The sequence below is a fragment of the Wyeomyia smithii genome, chromosome 3, assembly GCF_029784165.1.
Source record: "Wyeomyia smithii strain HCP4-BCI-WySm-NY-G18 chromosome 3, ASM2978416v1, whole genome shotgun sequence".
NCBI classification, from domain to species: domain Eukaryota; kingdom Metazoa; phylum Arthropoda; class Insecta; order Diptera; family Culicidae; genus Wyeomyia; species Wyeomyia smithii.
In genome coordinates, this window is record NC_073696.1 from 86824525 (window position 1) to 86845363 (window position 20839).

Sequence of the window (20839 nt, forward strand, 5' to 3'; positions counted from 1 at the left end):
AAGCGCGATATCGCGGTATTTTTTGTCCATTCCAACTTTGAAGAATATGAAGTTCATCGTGCTCAAGTCGGCGTTCCTTTTCAACAAAGGAATTACTTTAATTGGCTCGTTGCACTGTAGACTCTCTTTAGCGAGCTCGACAATAGCTTCAGTTTTGACACTGGGATGAATTCTCGACAAATATAACCAGAAAAGTTCCTTTGGAGGTGAGACTGTCATTATCGTCTGTGAAGAAGATGACTTCGTTCCGACTAGAAGTGGTGGAATCGTTTTCGTTTGTTCCTCGCGGCGACGTTTTTTTGGAGGCTCTCTAGCTTCATTTCTTGAAGAAAGTGGTGTGGATGCAATTTCAATGACCTTCTTGGAAATTTTTTCCACGTGTTCACCATTGGCTTTAATTGCCTGTTTCAATTCGCTAAGAGCTTCGGCGTGTCGATCATGGGTTGATGAAACGGCACAGCTAACAGATGACATAGCTTCCTTGAAGCGAGTCATTTTCATGAGCTTTACACACTCGTCGCACATCCAGAAGAGATTTTTCCTCTCGCGAAGAATTTTCAAAAAGGACGAGTTCATTTTGGCACACATAACATGGGCGATTTGGTCGCAGAAACCCATGCATCGAATATTATCCCCATCGGCTTGAGCCGGCTTAGCGCACTGGTCACACACATTCTCCATTTTAGCGAAAGATTTTCGTTCAGTGTAGCAAATGTGTAAATTTAAAACGGCGGTGGATATGACCTTATCCTCGATGGCGGTGGCGCAAACGAGCAACAAAAACAATAGGCGGTGTCAGTGATTAAAATGAAACTTTGCAGCTTAAGAATTAACGGAATCAATTAAACTTCACTTTTCTTTGGTCACAAATCACTTTAGAAAATAGATGAGATACAACACATAGCAGACGAAGTTTGAAGTTGAAAGAAAAACACAGATAAAAATCTACTCGAAAAAACGCTGAATGTAAACAACAGAAACAGTTGATTTCGTTCGTTGAGAGGTGCCAAATTCCGCGTTATGTAATACAGTCGTCGTTCGATAACTGCAACATGTTTACATTGCAGTTATCGAATGCCGTTCGATAACTGCAACACTTGACACACGCCAAAATTTAACCTTTCAGTTCGTAAAATGATCTATATAACGCTAGGTCACAAAGTATTGTTTGTGATCTACTATGTACTGCCTCGTTGAGTAGTGACAGCTAGCCAAACAATGCACAAAGGATTTTTTTCTCTTATAATACTTACGGAAAGTGAACCACATAACAAGGTGATTTTGCTTCATGATTAATAATGGAGATCTATAATCTCCCATCTAGAATGGAGAGACAACAAGTAAACGAAATTGAAAGAAAAAATCGAGAGAAATGAAAGAGTCCTTTTTAAATGTTTTCAGAGATTCAACAATTTTCATTTTCGAATGCATTTAGAATCCCCTCGCGAGATCTACCATCTCAATGTCAAATATGACTTTGACATCAGATTTGATGGATTGCGGTCCGATAACTGCAAAGTTGTTGTATTTATCGGTCTTGCAGTTAAAAAGCGTTGCAGTTAGCGAACGGCGACTGTATTTTAATGGTTCCTATAGAGTAATATTATTGAATATATTTTTCATGAATATAAAGCTATCTAGCCCCTACGTTAAGTATGTTGTAAAACAGCTGGCACAGCAATTCAGATCAAAAGCAGGACCACCATCGCATTTCAGCACTGATTAAGGAGCTACTGACTATTTAAAAAAAACGAGCAGGAGAAAAATATAATGGCATCTAGAATGGCATTGTATATTTGCCTGTTAAATTAGTAATTTGCTGAGCGTTATGAGTCACGCATGGCAATTGACACTCCGTATTTTTGTCAACTGCATTAAATACATGGCATCTCGTAAAACAACGTACATTGTATCCGGATTAAATATGCAAGTTCTATACAGTACATCAAGTCAAATTTGCGGTTAGCTTTGCCAAAAAATTAAAAAAAAATCATTTTGTTTCGACTGAATGGAAATTGCTAATTTTCTTCGCACAAAACTGAACACGGTATATCCCAAACACCACGCTTGAATCAAAGGCCGCACTGAGTTGACAGAAATATGCTGTTTTTTTATGCATCTGTATCAGAAATATCCTTGAAAAAATCACTGCTGGCGACAGCGGTGACTAAAAAGGATTCTCGCGTAATTTTTCAAAGAGACCTTAGTAACAATGACAGATTCTCTTATCCCTCACTTTGTTTCGTTAATTACGTCGTCATTATATATATTTTCTAAGCTTTCTTCCCCTTAATCGAGAGATAGTAATACTGTCTTGCTTACTATGCATTGAGTGTTATGAAATATGGAAATGAAACATCATTATTGATTAAAGAGAAAGTAAACAGAGAGAGTCTCTCAATGTTAGATAGGTCGCTTTGAAAAATTACGCGAGGATTACTAATCATCAGAGGAACTTAAAAATCTATCGGATCATATACTGACTTTGTGGTATATGTCCATATATATTTTGAGCGTTACGAGATCCATGTATTTTAGATTAATCTGTAAACCTGACACCCCTGATGCCGTCTTCAGTTCAGTTCAGATTCGAAGTTTGCTTTGAATTTCCTAAACGCTTTACGTGATATATGATGATCTCTCATATTCATTAGAGGATTTGAAACTACCGTCCAGTGATTATACCATAAATTCACAATCAAATTGGTGAAGCAAAATCCGACCTAGTTGACAACGTAATATTCATGCATTTATTGAATATATTTAAGTGCTACATCTGTTATCCTGGGACTGCATAAACACTCAATTGACGTATAGAATTCCCATATCGCGTCAAATGACAGCGCCTCAAATTCATCCATCTTTCAGTCATCAGCTCACACAGTTAATGGATAAAATTACGGACGATAAGTTAGATCTTTTACAGCAGCAAATCAGTCCAATCAAAATGTCTTGATTTTAAACCAACAAACTTACAGAAACCTGCAGTCTAGTTGCGTTTGTGAAATTGATCTGTTTTCAAGTGCAAATTGAAGAAAGTAGTGTCCGTAGTGCTGAAGCGAATCAGAAGAATCAGCGTATGATTTGTGCAGAATCTGCAAATGAGTGCGTGCGCCTCTCTGCTGGAGAAGATGAAAAAATACTGGGCTGGCTAAAATCATCTTGCTGGAGTGAAGCAGGCGGTTGGTTGGAAATTTGGACCTTTGTGTCCTAGGGATTTTGGTCAACCCACTGTCCTGGAAGTTCTACTCGTGTTGAAGGCATTGCATTACTGCAGCAAGCATTGTGATTACAACCGGCTCTTAATTATTATTTTTTCATTCATTTAAACTGTGCTTTGGATTATTGAAAAAAAAAAAAAAACCAATGAAACATTTAAAAATCGTTTTTTGGTGCAGATAACGTTGTAATAGTAGTAAAAATGTGTCATCGATTGTTTCTCAAAAATTGCTTGGTTATTGCATGAAAATTGTGATATACACAGCTTCCGAATTTTCCTCTCGTAACAACCCCATAAGATAAGCAAATTAAAATTAAAGCCTAATATTTAATTCATAACGTCCCGGAGCAGGGCATGCAGATAATAATTCGTGTTGCGAAACCATTTCAGGTTTAATGGTCGATAAGCTGGTGAAATTATCATCGCCAGTCTCAAGAAGAAACGAATAGCAGTGCATAAGTGTGTATACTCTCCAGCATTCAGTGTCGAGAGCGGCTTCGAATGATAAGGGCGATCACCCGCGGATGCTGTTGACGATGTGCCAGTAAGATTGGCTCTTCAAGTGTGACGAATTTTAGTGGTGTCGGAAAAAAATGTGTTGTCCGGTTACTATTCACCTTCTTGCATGCTGCTGGGTGATTTGATCAAAGCAATTGCTAATCAAGCTGTGGAATTGAGGCCGGTTGGATGCGGATACCTGGGCTGAAAACAGTTGCAAGTTACGGTAAGAAGTTGTGGCGTTTATTTTCCTAACAGTATCGTTTTAATTGGAACCTAAAAGTCTTTGGTTATGCACAATAGACATGAATAATGTTTCAAAGCCAAACTCCCCTTTTTAATGTTTAATATATGATTCGACGTATTTAGTTGAGTTAAAATGTTATTGTCGATTGTTTATTTCTGCTTTCACATCTTCATCAATTTGTTGGACTCAATTCAACTATTTTATACATGTCTATAGAAAGTCTGTCATACAGGAACCATTTCTTAGATTTGTATCAAATCTGGAAAATATGAACGATGTATAAACCAAAATAAAGACATTGCAGCTTTCGACTGTAAATGAAATCTGGTCAAATTAGTGCAAATTGGTTCCTCATTAAATTCAAACGATGCTTAGTTCCACACCGTCAGTCACCGTTGGAACAACAAATAACGTAAACTATTTTTACCACTAACAGTGAGCAGTTTGCACTACTAATCTTATATTTCCAGCCATTCATACGATACGATGCTGTTGCAAAGCATGCAACGCAAGAGTCATTCGTTGTAGCAGGTTTGAGTTGATCCTTTCCGAGTGCGTTACTATTATTTGGTCGCGTGCCACATGCATTCTCGTTCGAAACCATCCTAATCTGATGGCGGTGAAGCTAGGCAAAGCACTTCAGCTAATAGACGGGTCTCGTTTGTGCATTTGAATAGTCGATCGAAATATCCGAATCGGGAATCTATTTCTGGAGCAGACTGCTGCAGCAGCATCAGCCGACCCCATGCAAACGATTGAACCATGACCAGACTCAATGAAATTACCACCCTCTGGAGCTGAACCCGAGGTGTGTATGGAGGTGGTCAGAACGCTAGAAGCGGACGGTATCTTTGTGTGCTTTGATGTATTTGCTGAGGGCATTGGCTGACGGGGCGCGTTCTATCTAATCGATAAATGGCATGATGTGGTAAGATTAGATGCGTTCGAAATTACTAGACTAAAACCGAACCTCAAGCGTACCATTTAACAACTTCCTTGAATTTCTGGAAATCTCTAAGTTTATTTTTATTGTATTAGACATTCAATTAGTAATGAAAAATTGGAAAATCTTTTTAACTATGCAAATCTCTCTAGCAACTCCTTTTAATATGGAAGCACCACTAAATGCAAAGTTCGTACAAAAGTACAAAACGATCAACGAAACGATAATGAATGTCCCCAATTTAACGTATTATTTGTGTGCTTTCAAAAATCCTTGCTTTGTTTTTTTCGTCGCTAAAATTTAAAAGTTTTAGTTTCTCTCAGAGTCTCTCACCTGGTCTCGAGGTACGACGCTGGTCTAACAAAAAGAGACTGTTAGTGTTAGTAGGATCCTGGCGCTAGCCTCGCAATTTTTCTCTGCACTTAAAATTAAACACAAGGTATCAGCTTCCATTGCGGAATTGTAACACCAAGGTTTTGCTTGGCTTTGTTAGTTTTGTTTAAAGTGTCACGAGGTTAAGTGATGCATAATTTTAAAAAAATTTAATGAAAACAAAATCAACATAAACTAGAAAAAAATATGAGCTTCGCGCCGAAATCACTGTTTCCCAGTGTAACGCGCGGACACCTAGCAATATTTTCCAAATAGTAGAAAAATGATAGTGATAATTGTTATATCACAGAAATCTTGTACGTTTAGGCTATCTAACGTCACATCAGTTGCTACATTTGGTATAGCTGTACGAAGGTTAGTAGCGTTTGAAGTCGGTCTCAACGTTACATGCTAATTGTTTTCTTTATATGGGCCAACCTCGGCGACCAGTAAACTTGATCTATTAGGATGTTGCATGTGTGTTTGTTGTATTTCACATTTCATATTATTAGCAACAACAGATTTTGGTTAATTATTTTAAACAGCCGAATTTTAGGAAAAAAATCTTCCGCTTCACGTATAATACGGTCGATTTTTCTTCAATACGTAAAGCGTAATCTTTTGTACAGAAATTAATCAGATGCAAAAATGTCTTATAAAAAATAGGTCACTTGCCGATTCCAAAGCAGCATCATTGCCAGCTCTTCGCTCGACTGTCTATATCTCACAGCTACCAAGCAGAGATATTACATAAAAAGATTTACCTATATATTCATTAGTTTTTGACAAAAGTACCTACCTTCAAAAAAGAATTATAGTATTAGCAAACAAGTAGATCCACAAAATTTTTTAAAGATGTAATTCAATTGTATGAACATTAGGGTGGGGAATCGTTATATGGAAAAAACGAAACTTGATAGCAGAAAGCCAGAACCAAGTTTTTTTTGTTCTATTCGGGGCCCCAAACAATCCTAAATTTATCGAAAGTCGATTGGTTTTGTCTTCGCTTGGCGAATTGCATTTTAAATTTATATGGAGATTTGTATGGAAAAACAAACTTTTTTGCATTTTCCAAAGAGCTCAAAATGGCCCAAACCATAGATTTCATGACTTCAGATGGTAGGTTTTTTGATGCCTAACAACTTGGCCGAAGACACTGAAGAGCTAGGCTGTCCCAAAAAAATACTAGAGCTGTTCAAAGTTGATTATGTCGAAATTTATGTTGCAAATCATTTTTTCTGCCAACACTACCAGTGTACCGACGTCAGTCAGATTTCTATCTGAAGTAACCTCTGAAACACGTTGTAGATTCTATTTACGCCTAGAATATTGACCTAAATTTGTTTGCTTGGTCCAGCTGAGCGTATAAACTCGTTACGACAGGTTACTTCTGATGGGAATCCTACTGACACCGGTGCATTGGTAATGTTGGCAGAAAACAAGATTTTCTGCATTTAAATCGACATACTCAACTTTGTTCAGCTATAGCTCTTTTTAGGGACATTCTAGCTCTTCAGTGTCTTCTGCAAAGTTGTTCGGCATCTAAAATACTATACTTTAACATAATGTAGTGCATTATTAGAGCATTATTGAGCTTTCTAGAAAGGTAAATGCTAAAAAGTGGGTTTTCCCATATAAATTTTCATACTAATTTGAAATGCAATACGCCAAGCGAAGACAAAACCGATCGACTCCCGGTAAGTTTAGGGTTGTGTGGGGCCCCAAAAGGAACCAAAAGAACTTGGTTCTGGAAAATCGATTATTTTTCCCCACCCTAATGAACATTCTAACGTTTATTGCATTAAATTCTGGTCAATTTAAATATCATAACAGGGAATAGAGTCAGAATTATTTTAACCAGTCATTTATTCAGGTAGGGTCAGGTTTGTCCAATTATTGTCCGGGGGGTTAACAAAGTCATAGAGAACTAATCTTTTGCAGGAAAATACTCTTCATTATGAAGAACCATCATGCAAGAAACTAACACTCTAGAACATCTTTAACCCCCTGACGATAATAGGTAAAACCTGACGATTTGACGATAATAGAGCCGATATTCTGTTTAAATTTATTACACTTCTTTCAATATATTGGAAAGTCTTAAAAGTGACGGTTAGTTCGACTTTCGAACTTAGAAAAGAATTGTATATCCCCTAGACGCACCTGCAGTATGTAACACGCAACAGCGTAATATCCTGTTGTGTGGTTGAGAGCTCTTCACGCTTGCCATCTGCTTTCATTTGAGAGGAATTCGATTGCTCTCCTTCCAAACCGCAACCCAGGAAGCAACATGATGCAACGTGCTTGCGTTTCGCGAAACTGCGGAAATGATATAACATGAAAAAAAGGCGGAACCACTTACAACATGGGTCTAAATTAATCATCGCGAACCGGAAGCGAGCTTGAAAGATTAACACATTGGTGTTCAAAATTCGTTCAGTGGCAGTAACATAAAATCCTCAAGTTGGTCTCAAGGGACGATGCTGGCCTTGCCAATCGTCGTACGTTCGAGTCTCAACTCGGGAGAGTTTCAGTAGGATCGTAGCGCTAGCCTCGCAATTGTCCTGTGTACATTGAACAGTTGGCTGCGAATTCTGTGTATAGGAAACAGGAGGTCAAGTTCCGAATCAGACTGTGGCACCAGAGTTTTACTTTTCTTTGGTAGTAACATAATATACATTTGAAGAGGGTATATTTATCGTTACACTTTCGACTGCATGTCACCACCTAGAGTTAGACGTAGACTTACGTCAAACCTTTCACATCCGACACTGTCCTGCTACTTTGTGTTACAAAAACCTTTTTTCCTAATAAAGCCCATTACGAAAGGTTTTGGAAGGTTTTGATTCATAGCAACATCACTTTGAAGGTAAACGTCATGCTTATCATTTATCCGTGCTTGTGTGTATGCTTTCACTCTTCCTTGTTTTTTTTTTGAATCTAAAGAAGGAACATTTGCACGACATTGTTAAGAAAAATGTTGTGTTTTTCTTTTTCTCAGTGTATTTTAATACAATAAATACAATAAACTAGCTGACCCGGCAAACTTCGTCTCGCCCATTTTTGTGCTCAATTTATAATTTTAAACATTTCAAATTTATTGATTCCTTGTGATTTGTTTATAGTCTGCAAATTCACGACTAATCGGCAATAAAATATGATCGAAGTCAAAAGGCAAATCGTTTAGAATGATTGGTTTTATCAGAATAACAACTCGACGGCTTTTGGCTTCTGTTAACCTCTATTCTAAAATATTCGATAATTTTCAGCGGTTTCACGTTAGCGTTCAGTGATTTTGTTGTTTTCCAGAAACTGAAAGTTATCATCTTTGAATTCTAAAAAATGTCCACGGTCAATGCATTATCTCTATTACGGAAACATCCATTTTAAGTCTTCTTCAGCTGTTTTTCCGAAACCGGAAGTCGCCATATTGGACATCACATGGCATTTGGAGACAATTTCTGGCCCCTGAGCGTCATTCTGGATTGAGAAACGCTCTTATTGGGTGGTCATTTTCGGCTGTTTTCCACAAACCAAAAGTTGCCATCTTACAAATCATAATGATGTCTGTGGTAAATTTTCAGCTTCTGAATCCGGAGATACTCATAGTGGGTTGTATTTGGTCATTTTCGGCTGTTTTACAGAAACCGGAAGTCGCCATTTTGGATTTCAAAATGACATTTGAAGAAAATTTCTGGCCTCTGAGCGTCATTTTGGTTAAAGAAACGCCCATATTGGGTGTTTTTTGTCATTTTCGGCTGTTTTCCAGAAACCGGAAGTTTCCATCTTACAATTCAAAATGTTGTCTGAGGTCGACATGTGGCTCCCGTGCACCATTACGATTCCTGAAATACCCATATTAGAATCGGAAGTTTCTGGAGTCGAGTTTTGGCTCCTGTGCATTGACCCGATCATTGTAGGTTTTCCGGAAAACATGGTTGAAATATCTGTTTAGCTTGTATGGGAGACCTGCCTTCCCTTCCAGAGTACGGAGGAGTATCAAACCACCAAAGAATTTTATGTTTGATTTGTATAAGAGCCCTTCCATCCAGAAGTGGGAGGGGTGTTGAACCATCATTAAAATATTTATTGACCCCAAAAACCTCCACATGCTAAATCTGGTTCCATTTTCTCGATTAGTTCTGGAGGTGTTGAACCATCATGGACATATTTGTTACATCTAAAACATTCACATATTTGCTTGATTGGTTCTCGGGATTTGCAAAATTTGTGTTTCATTTTTATGAAACCCCTCCCTTATAGAAGAGGGAGGGGTGTTAAACGATTATGGACATATTTGTTATCCCTAAAAATATTCACCTGCCGAATTTGGTTCTATTTGCTTGGTTAGTTCTCGAGATGTGCAGAAATGTGTGTTTAATTTGTATGGAATCCATCCCTCCAGAAGCGGGAAGGGTGTCGAACCAATATGGACATATTTGTTACCCTAAAGACATCCATATGCTAAATTTGGTTCCATTTGCTTGGTTATTTTTCGAGATGGGCAAAAAATTGGGTTTCATTTGTATGGGACCAACAAACTATCTTAGTCACCTTTCCTGGCCCCTACAACCCCTATATACAAAATTTCACGCCGATTGGTTCAGTGATTTCCAAGCCAATATGGATCAGGCGGACAGAGCTGCATTTTTATATGTTAAGAGATAGTTCAATCGATTACCGTGACGGTAGCCACCAGTCGAGCGTACTTCTATTTGTATTTAATTTTCGGTGGTAGCTTTTAAAGGATGATTGTAAACTAACTGTCGAGATTCACCTGTTTTGAATTGCTGTCATGTTATTGTTGTTCATTGCGCCTTCTGCGATCTCATTTCTTCGTTGTATGGAAATTCTATTTTCGTGAATTCTACCATTTTCCTTCGAATTTTCCTAGTTTTTCGCCGTAACAATTTGCCTTGGACAAAGACGAACACAACAAAACAAAGCCAGCTTAAATCAGACGCTCCGTTGTAAAGTAATGGGCGATCGCACATATGTAACTTTATTTTATATATAAGATTGTCCACCACTTTTCTTAGATCAGATAAGTAGATTTAAAGTTACAAGAAAAAATAACAGAAGAGATGTGTGCAAAGCCACGACCGCGTTACATTACTTGCATTGTTGCATTCGTGAGTGATAATTTCGTAGCAAACTCCTCTTTTACAATAATTCTTTGTATTACGGTGGATGCGAGCGAGAAATAGAACGGCGAACCCCTGGCGCTCCAGGCGGTTGAGAATATACTGGTATGCAGAGTACTGTCAGATAATTGCTTTTGATTAGGAAACACACATTTTATTGTTTTTTCATTAATGTTGGGTACCAACTGATTCGCGAGGGGAAATTATATTAAATTTAATTAGGTGCCTAGTTTGAGACTACTTGTGAGTATTACGAAACCCGTCGGTCGAAAACCCGAGTGACTTAACAAGATCCAGCTAGCAGCGGTTCTCAATCATCCCGTGATAACCCACCAACGAAACGGATTCGAACCATCGAAGTTCGACATCGAGCACGGCGAACTTTCGCGGAGTTGTATATGGTCAAATGCACAGCAAGTTCCCAGAGATCGGTGATAGCGCGAGAGCTTCAACGGTTAGACGAAAAGCGAGGAAAGGTTGCAGAAAAAAAACTATTGGTCGACGATGCGATGTCAAACTTTGGCGTGAAAAGGAGTACTTGGCTCGGAAGCATGAGTTGCTTCGCCAGCTGGATGAAGATGCGAGAAGAACGCGTATCAGCCGTAGCAGTCGCAGTCAAACCACCAACTTATAAAGCCAACAAGTTATTTTTCTCTTTTCGGCCGGAAATAAGGTAAACCAACCGGTTCGACCGGTGATCGGTTCAAATCGAGAAACCCGTGGGTTCATCGACACCCATCGATCCGATGTCGCCGACGAGTATCCCGATCGAACGGCGTTGAGCAAAAGGGACTTTTGAAGCCACAATCCGATGAGCAGCAACAGCGAATAATTTACCAGTTATACCGTTAGTCAGATTGTTAGACAGTAGCGGTCATATTCCGAGTTCACAGAAAGTAGGCTCGTTCTCAAAAATTGTTTCGAGGCTAATTGGAAATTCAGCACCGTACCAGGAATAGCAACACGAGAACAGCGAGATGCGGAAGCATGCCCAACAGCAGAAAGAAGAGCTCCGCCAGCAAGAACAGCAAGAGCAAAAGTTGGCAAATCTGCTGAAATATTCAGCGTTGAAGCCGGAGCAAGTTAGACAGCTGATGGAGGAGATTTATCAGCAGCGGTGTCGGAAAAAGGAGAATGCGTTAAAACTTCGGGTGCAGCGGGGTCAGGAATTTGCCAACCTATTGAAATGCGCGGGTGAACAGCGCGAACAGGAGAGGCAGCGACTGCAGCAAACCGAAGCTGACTTGAAGAAGCGGTACGACGCGACGTTGAAAAGCATCAGCGGAAAATAGAAATTGACTTTGTCCAACTTATAAAGCATCTAGAACAGCAGGGCCAGGCTGAACGATCGAAACGAGACGAAGAGGAGCCGAACTATTTGATTCAGGAGCAGAATCTCGTCGAGGAGGTACAATGGATGGCTACGCATGACGTGCGAGCAAGAATCGGCCCAGCGACGATCCAGAGACGAACCTGCAAGCCGTATCCGTGAGTAAGAACTCTCGAATGACTCCCGATAAAGTTGGTGGAGTAGAAATACCCCCCAAATACCACATGTAGCTCTGAGGCCAGCTATGAACCCTGTTCCTCCCTTGATAGAATCGCTAGAGCCATCATACACCCCCATTACCAGAAAACCCTGGTCATGGATCGGTAACGCAAATTCTTGACGTATGAGAAGCTTTGGGCCAAGGGGAAGATGTTCTTAAAAGTGCACGGCACGCGCGACGGAATCACCAACCAACCCACTCGCCAAACGGCGAGAAAATCTCCAGACTGCAATCGTAGGCCATGCGAAGTCTGCGGAACCTACAAATGTCAGAAGCGATATCATCGTTTCCTGCACAGTGAGTTTCTAAAGAAGTGAAACGGGGAATCTACAGATGCGTCGCCATCCATCGGCTTCCGGTTCCGTCAACTTTGTTCAAGTTTAATCCAGTAACGCTGTACGGCAAGAACGACGCAGTGAATACCTACGAATTGTTGGATGACGGCTCCCTTGTAACTCTTATGGAACACGCGAATGCATATAAGTCCGAAATTTACACAGCAGTTAGCAAAGATGGTACTTGAGTTGATTGGGTTGAGTAACTCACACTTGCTGACCACAACGAAGCTTCGCGTAAGAAATGAAGATGAACCGATTGGCTGGGTCGTATGTGGCCGCAAACGAGGGGGAGAAAACAATTTCCTGCATCCTCAAATGCACATCTATGCCGATTAGACAAAACGCGATCTTCACGACTACGTTCAGGAGTTTTTTTTTTTTGCGATAGAAAGCCTTTGGAAGTACCGTAGCTTCTAATTTGGAAGAAGCCGAAGACCAAAGAGCACTCAAAATCCTTAGAGAAACGACAGTTCGGAAAGCAAACGGAAGGCTCGAAACCTGGCTAATCTGGGCGCAAGGCGGCTTTGAAGTATCATTAAGGTGAAACTGTGTTTAAGCCACAAATAGCCGACTTCGAGCATGTTGTGTGTTTGTTCCCATTTTTATATTTGCTTCTTCAAAGCAAACATAGAATAGCGTTTTCACAGGTAACGCATTAACTAGTACCGAGTCTTGTACCTTTAAAAATACGTAATGATGGCTCGAAGTCTGCCATTTATGGCTTCAACACAGTTTCAACTTGAAAAGAAAATCATTTTTTGAATACTGCAAAGGTGGCATCCCTCTTGAAACAAAATCGAAGATTCACCTTTTTTTTGGGGTTTTAGCTACCGCGACCATAAATTAAATCTATTGTAGCATTCCCTAGCTTTTTATTACCTGATCAGAGTGAAAAATTACTATGAGAAGTAACTCTCAGCCCAAATAGGCCAAATCCTCCACATGTGAGGGGAACGTGCCGTTATAAGCCATGGCTTTTTAGCCGACCTACCTGAACTCTCAGCTTCTGATTTAGGTATGATCCCAATTAGGTATTATGTGACGTATAAACTGCACTACCTTATTAGGACAAGACAGCCGAATTTCAAAGGGCTTTAACAGTCCCTTAATGAAAAACATTACTCTTCTGTCGTGAAGTGCTGGACAAATACATAATAAATGTTCTGAAGACTCGATTTCTTCATTACAAAAACGACAAATATCGTTGTCAGCCTTACCAATTATTTTTAGATGATATTTGGCTGTAATTAGACCTATATAGGTGCTTAGGTCTTTTTTAGATAGAGCAAGAATTTTGTGTGTGTTTGATGCATGTGGCATCACAAACTGTTTTGATTGCCGGGAAGTGATAGTATTTTTCCAGTTTGAATCTATCATCATTTTACTATCTTAGATTGCGGTTGTCAATTGTACATTGGGGTCTTTTACGCGGTTGATTGTACCGCGTATAAAAAACGCGTTATTGAAAAAATCGCGTAAAAGAACACTATACATTAAATAGGTCCAATTACAAATAATATTACGTAAACTTGAAAACTATATAAAAATGGAAACAAAACACACAAAATGCGTTCATAGTGCATCCAAAATGATAATTCATTGAAAATCAGGGAAATGAATTTTCATAATAATTTTGCTATATTTTTAAGCATTAGCACTCGTTTTTTAAAGGTAAGTCAATCTCAACAACCTAGACTCGTATCGGTATTCAATTATTAATGTTTTTTTTGTCCTATTTTCCGAATCAACGAGAATACACCTATTCTTTGATAATACCAAAATTTCTGGAACAAATATATTAAAAATATTATATTAGGATTAGATTTAAAAAAAAAACAAAAAATCTAATTTTCATGAGCCACACAATTAATTTTTTTACTTTATTTTACTTTATTTTTATTAGATTTACTAATACTAAACTTACTTACTTAACACCGCGAAAAATTGATCTTCCGCGTCATTGTAAAAAATTGCATAAAAAGTCGCGTAAAAAAACGCATATAACTAACCCACGTAAAAAAGACCCCAGTGTACTCATAACCCCAAAAATAATTACTTAACATCGACATTGCTGAGCTATAAAGACAGGTAGGGTTAAGCGGGGTAGGACCGCCCCCTTAAGCAATTCTGTTTATAGAAAAAAAAAGTTGAGACTGCAATTTCATTTTTTCTTCGCTAAGAGGTTCTTCTATTCAATACCCGCATTTAAAAAATAAGAACTGAAATATTTTTGTTTATTTTCCAGCTTTTTTTTTAAATTTTAGAAATTCATTGAAAATGTACAGATCTTTTTCATGCGGGGTAAGCCCGCCCACCAGCGGGGTAAGATCGCCCACCATTTTTTGAGGATAAACAATATTTTTAGGGCCGAAACGGTTGATTCTATCGGTATAGTGTCTCTGACAAAGTTGTAGATGGTATTTTTTTTCTTTTTAAATAAAATATACACTGTGAAAAATCTGAAAAAAAAATTTTTTTTCTAAATTTTAACTTATTTTGTTTTCTGATTTTTCAAGTTCAAATCAATGTTTAGGTAACTTTTTTGGTTTTCAAAATAAATAGATTTTTCAGGATTGGGGTTTTTCAAGATATTGAATTCATAATATACCTATCTTTGAGCTAAAAATTAAAACTCATTAAACCTATCTGTATGATTCTTTTGAAGACTTATTATGTATAGAAAAATACTAATAATTATTATTCCTTTTATTTATATTTTCAACTTTCCATGTTATTTTTTTTGAAGAAGAAAATTACAAACGACTCTATACACCAAATAAGCCGTAAAACAAAAAAAATCATCACAAAAATTGAGCTATTAGTATTTCTATTACTCCATGATTCAACAACCCTAAAATTTTAGCTTACCTTTTGTAGATTTTACATGCAAAAACATGTTTTTTTCAAAAAAATTTGAAAAAAAAAATATTTTTAATTCTATTTCTATATTTTTTCTTTAAATTTTTTTAGAGTGTGTTCTTTTTTCGAAAGTAAAAAACTACTATTTTCAATTCTGCCGGAGACGTCATACCTATCAAACACACCGTCCTGGCTCTAAAATTATTTTGGTTCATTAACACCATTTTCACACAGGTTTACTTTTTTCAAAAATAAATCTTGTTAAAATATATTACTAGAAAAGCTTAAACCAAATCGAAAATGGTCGATTAACATCGATGTCTTATGTGGCTTGAAGTTGCTTTACTGATCCTGTAAATATTTCATTTGTAGTGTCGAGGCATTTGGGTCTTGAAGTAAAACAACAAGCAGTTGGATTCGTGGCGGTTTTACCCCTCGTATGGTGGGCGACTTTACCCCCAGTGGAACATTTTCATATTTGACCGAAAAAGTAGTCAAAATTACAAGATTACTCACGGCCTTCGATATTTCCGAAAGAAGATAGATTCAGGCAAGCGATTAAACGTATATTCACGAACAAAACAATAGATTTTTAGACTGAAAAACTTTAAGTCCCGTTGCCGCAAAACAATAGCGCATTGACTGGTTGCCAGCTGAAAGGTTGTTTTTGATTATTTCTGCGACCGTTCGTGCACTATCAAAACAGAAAAACGTGCAAAATGTTATGTAATTATACTGTAATAGACACGTTCAAGAAATTTTTCAATTATTTTATAACTTGGTAGTAAAACTACGGTGGGCGGTCTTACCCCGCAGGGCGGTCTTACCCTGTTTACCCCTAACAGAATTTCACAAGTAAAATGTAATTATGCATCCGGTATATCTTGAGCAGATTTGATAAAAACGTCATTCGAAAATGCAAACTGCTAACATCTGCAGTCGTGCAGCCTGTTGTGCGGTATTTTCGAATGATGTCACCGAGTGTTGTCATCGCTTTACGATGTCGCCATCGAAACAGACTGTTTAGAAATAATGCGTCTTTAAGATGTGTAAATTGCGTTAGGACAGCGCATCTGCGGACAACATTCGAGCAACATCCGAACTGCAGGAACGATTGAACTCAATAACCTAGCGACAATGTAGGTTTATTTGTACTGAAAATAAGTTTCGATTGTTTTTACTGAAACTATGGATATTTACGCTACTCCCTATTTGCATACCTTATCAATTATCGGCACAGAAATGTAATAGACGCTGTGTACAGAGTGTCGTAAAGAACAAAAAAAAACTAAGCAGCAATTCGAAATGTCGTTTCAATTAGTGGCCTACATTCACATGGTATTTGCCAACCTTATCATATGTGGATATCACCTGGTGCATTACCCCTGCTTTCCCCCTCCCATCGCTTCCAATAGTGGATATCTTCATTTTTGCGAACAAAATAGCATTCTTTCCGTTGCACAGTGGGTCGATTTTAATAAAAACACTGATAAAAAATTTAGTTAAATTAAAGAAACAGCACAATGTTCTACTTAATTGATTCTACTTAATTGATGAAACTTAAGTAGATTGTTAACTATAAACAAGTTAATTTTTACATAATTAGTTTTATATGTGTAATTGCTCTATGGTCTGGTGTTTTTGATACAATGCAATACTATTGATACTAGCTCATAGTTTCACATATTTTTCTGTTGTTTTGGTAAGTAAACTTTTTAAACATTAAACGGACAATTCGATTTATTAGTTTTTGGTTGATGGCCAGTGATACCCTACTGTGCTTTGGTGGGACGGAAAGTCACGTTGACAGTTGCAGTTACTTATTTGAAGTCAAGCTTTTTGTGCGATTTAATTACTTGTGCGACTTTTTCATGTGTGATATATGAAAAGGAACATGTTTTTTTCCGTAAAGTATGTGAGCAACAACATATATGTATATATCAATAGTATATTTCAAGATTTTTTAAACAACAACCATCAAATTTTGCGTTATTTTCAATGTGATTTTCTCCATGCGGTTTCTATTCACTGCCTACAAGAAGTTACCTTAACAAAACTTTATATGATTTTGGTATGCGTTCATTTCCGTGCGCTCTTCATCAACCGCACAATAACAGGTTTCTCTGTATTGTAATTTGCGAACCCCAAGACTGCTTACAATGTCACTCTTTTGACGGAGGTGCACTCAGATTACCATTGTTGTTCGTTTACGACGTTTGGCAATGCCGTTCACCCGATTAGACGAATCAACAGGAAACCATCAGGTGCTTAAATTAGTTTCAAACAAGTGTTTGCGTTTACGGAACGTGCATAAAAATCGTATTGAAAACAGATTGCGTTCACTTTTTAGTTCAATTGACAGTCTTTTTGGTATACTTCGGATTTCGATTTGTTTTATATTTCGGCACAATACAGCTTTGACCTTGTACAGATAGAGGACAAAAAAACCAAAATATAAGTCCTATGAAAATGTTAAAAGTGTAATTCATGACACAGTTAAAAGCCACATAGTGAAACTCAAAATAAAAAAATATAAAAGCATGCATTTCATGACGTTGCTCGGGTGGACATTCCCCTGCCGGGAATGCCTTTCGCGCTGGATTTCTTGGGTTTGGTCCATCAGATGGCCGTACCGAGAGCACCCTATCAGGCCATTTATTAATATTTTATGATCATGGCCCTCGTGGTAGCTGTATAACACAGGAACCAACATGTTATTGCCTTATGGAACAACAATTTGCGATAGAATGACTCACTTTGTCATGTCACTGTTGTTATCAATTTTAGTAGGTACAGCCCCGGCTTGACTACTGGAACAGACATTGTCTGCGATCATGTGAAAGCACTTCAGTGTGAGTCACGCGGAGAGCGAAATTGATTGTCAGCTTCGATTATTTGATAGTTTATGAATTACTCTCTAGTAGCGGATAAAAATGTATGACCTTTAAAGTTTTGAGCTAAAAATCTTTTTAATAAAGAACCTCTTAAAAATTACCTGTCTCATTTTGCTTCAATACACTACGCCACCGATCTGAACCACCTCTTTTTCTCCGCTGTTGAATCCAGCAAGCGAACAAAAGGTGCTTATGTTTTCGGCCCAAGCAGTGATGTGAGACGGAACACTCGGACGATATAAATTTTCGGTTTTATTACACAATCCCGATAACTGTATGGTGAGGGGGCGTTTATACACAATCACAGTCAACCCTAGACCGGCACTTTTTGTGACGCTCATTTGTAAGCACTTTTTTCCGTTCTCATCGAAACAATATATGTACACTAAGGTCTTTTACTACACAGTTTTTACATGCGGATTTCGGAATTCTCGCGTTTTTTATGCGGAATTCGGAATTCAAGCGAATTTTTCAGAAAAGTCGTTTATTGCGCGGCATGTTTTTAATGGTTTTTCATTTTCAAATCGCCTATTGAGAGTGTCCGGTAAGTTTACTAAATCCAAATACTGAATATTCACTGATTTGGCCTAACCTTTTTATATTTTTTCTTTATATCAAGCTAAAGTCGTAGGTGTGTTATTTTCGTGTGTCGAAAGTATTTATCAGAAATAATTAAAAACTATTAGCAAATAAAGCTTGTTTTTACGCGCTTCGTATCCCCCGCGTAAAAAAGGCTTTAGTCTACCTTTGGAGAGATTTTGTAGAAACTTTACTGTGGGATATATTTGTATTTAGATATTTATACTACAAACATGTAATTCTTAGGCTGCGATGATACGTTTCGAAGACAAGAGGTTTATGTGCCACTTGATAACCGAACAACCGAACCGAACCTTTCACACAAAGTTTTTACTTGTTGCTTTAAAAGCAAAAACTTAAAATCGATCATTTTTTTATAAATTGGTTGCTAAAAAGCAATAACATTCAAGTAACGAGACATACTGTCGTATATATTGTCGTATGTATATTGTCTGCATATGTAGTAAGTAAACAATAAAAAAGTAAACAGGACTGAAATGAACCCCTTTTTCTCACTATTCACTTAAAAGTGTAACGGTTTAAAAGCCACAAATGGCCGATTCTGATCCACTACTTTGAATTTTAAAAGGCACAAGACTCGGCAATAGTTAATGCGTTCTCTGTGAAAAAGCTATTTTATATTTGCTTCATCACAATATATTGTATTGTTGATCGTAGTGGCGTGGCGTGACCAGGGCGGAAAATTTGGGTGTCATCCCCAGTGCCGGATTTGGGTCCTGGGGGGCCCGGGGCAGATATTATCGGGGGGCCCCCTCTCCGAAGAATTTTCAAAAGTAAGAAAAATGCAAGTAACTATTTTGATAGCGTTTATTGTCATACATTAAAGTAGCAGACATTCTTAAATTTTTGAACTATGCAAAGCATTGTCGTCTACATTTTGCTTCTGAAAAGTCCTTTATCAAGTCTTCAAAATCGATCGTCTTGAGGATATCACTTTCTATGTTCAGCAAACATAGGGAGATTAATCTTGCATCCTTCGATGCATCTCTCGATTTGCTTTTAATTAAAGCCAGCTTACTAAAAGATCTCTCTCCAGAACAATTGGTAACCATCAAGCTCAAATACATTCGTAGACAAATGTATACATGCGGAAACGTATCTGCCAGGTCCTAATCGTGAAGTAATGCAGCTTGTTGTGAGGCTGTTCAAGATCTTCGTATTTTAGCAAATGTTGAAAACTGTACGAGCTCATCAATGAGAAGATTTTTTAGATCATTAGGATACAATTCAATTATTTTTCTAGCTTCCAATCTTAATTCAGCTTCCGATAGAGTGCATAATTCCACTATGCCCCTGAATCTGTCGTACACTGCTTGATACGCGGCTCGCCTCTTTTTTAATGCCCGCAAAAGCTCATTCAATATGACATCGAAGGTTAAGCGTTTGAAGTTTTCCCTGTACACGTTAGTCGTTTCAGTTTGATTCTTTCGTGGTCTGCCTTTAGTTGGTCGATATTCCGCAGTTGTACTAAGAGCATCAGCTTCTTTTTCCAGTTCTTCGAAACGGTTTTGCTCTTCTTGCAAAAATGCATCCAGTGAGTCGTACAGGTCAACAACCTTTTTCAAATCCACGTCAACGCCCTGCATAGTTTTACTCGACTCATTGAACCGAAGCAATATACGACACCAGATTTTCGTCATCAAAGCCGTTTCAAGACAATCCATCTTTTTCGCTAGAGAACCCGCTTCATACTTTGTTGCAGAAGATTGATCATCTGTTGCTTCAATATGTCTTAGAGCCTCTCTGATACTAGCATATCCTTCCAAAAGCGCTTCAGCTGAATCGGCACGTGCCGACCAACGGGTGTCAGAAAGCGATTTAATGGTTAACTTGCGATTATTCTTTGCCATGGAATCGCTTTAAACATTCCATCGCCAGGTGGATGAAGAAAGGAACGTGTACAATTTTTGAACAAAACCAAAGTAGCTTAAAGCTTCTACGCAGCATGAACCTGCCGCATGACCTACTAGGTTCAAAGAATGCGCTGCGCAAGGAACAAACACTGCAGATGAATTCTTCTGCAGAAGACGAGCTTGCACTCCTGAATAGGGATAAGCCATATTATTTGCGTTGTCATAAGACTGTCCACGGCAGTCATCGAAGTTTATTACATGGCAATCAAAGAACTCCAACAAGGTATTCGTTAGATCTTCTGCTTTATGAGACTTGGGTTG

At 38.1% G+C, this 20839-nt stretch overlaps 1 protein-coding gene across 7 annotated transcripts in view; it reads left to right on the forward strand.

The window, feature by feature from the left end:
* Positions 1-2855: 2855 nt before the first annotated feature.
* LOC129729559 (cyclin-Y) overlaps positions 2856-20839 on the forward strand; it is a 42058-nt gene continuing 24074 nt past the window's right edge. Inside the window, exons 1-2 of one of the 7 annotated variants that reach the window (XM_055688210.1) lie at positions 2856-3285; positions 3611-3944. The gene's annotated coding sequence lies outside the window, so the exon portion shown is untranslated. Of the gene's footprint in view, positions 3286-3398; positions 3945-20839 lie in introns of all 7 variants that reach the window. The other 6 variants (XM_055688208.1, XM_055688211.1, XM_055688212.1 and 3 more) reach the window with 6 other exon arrangements.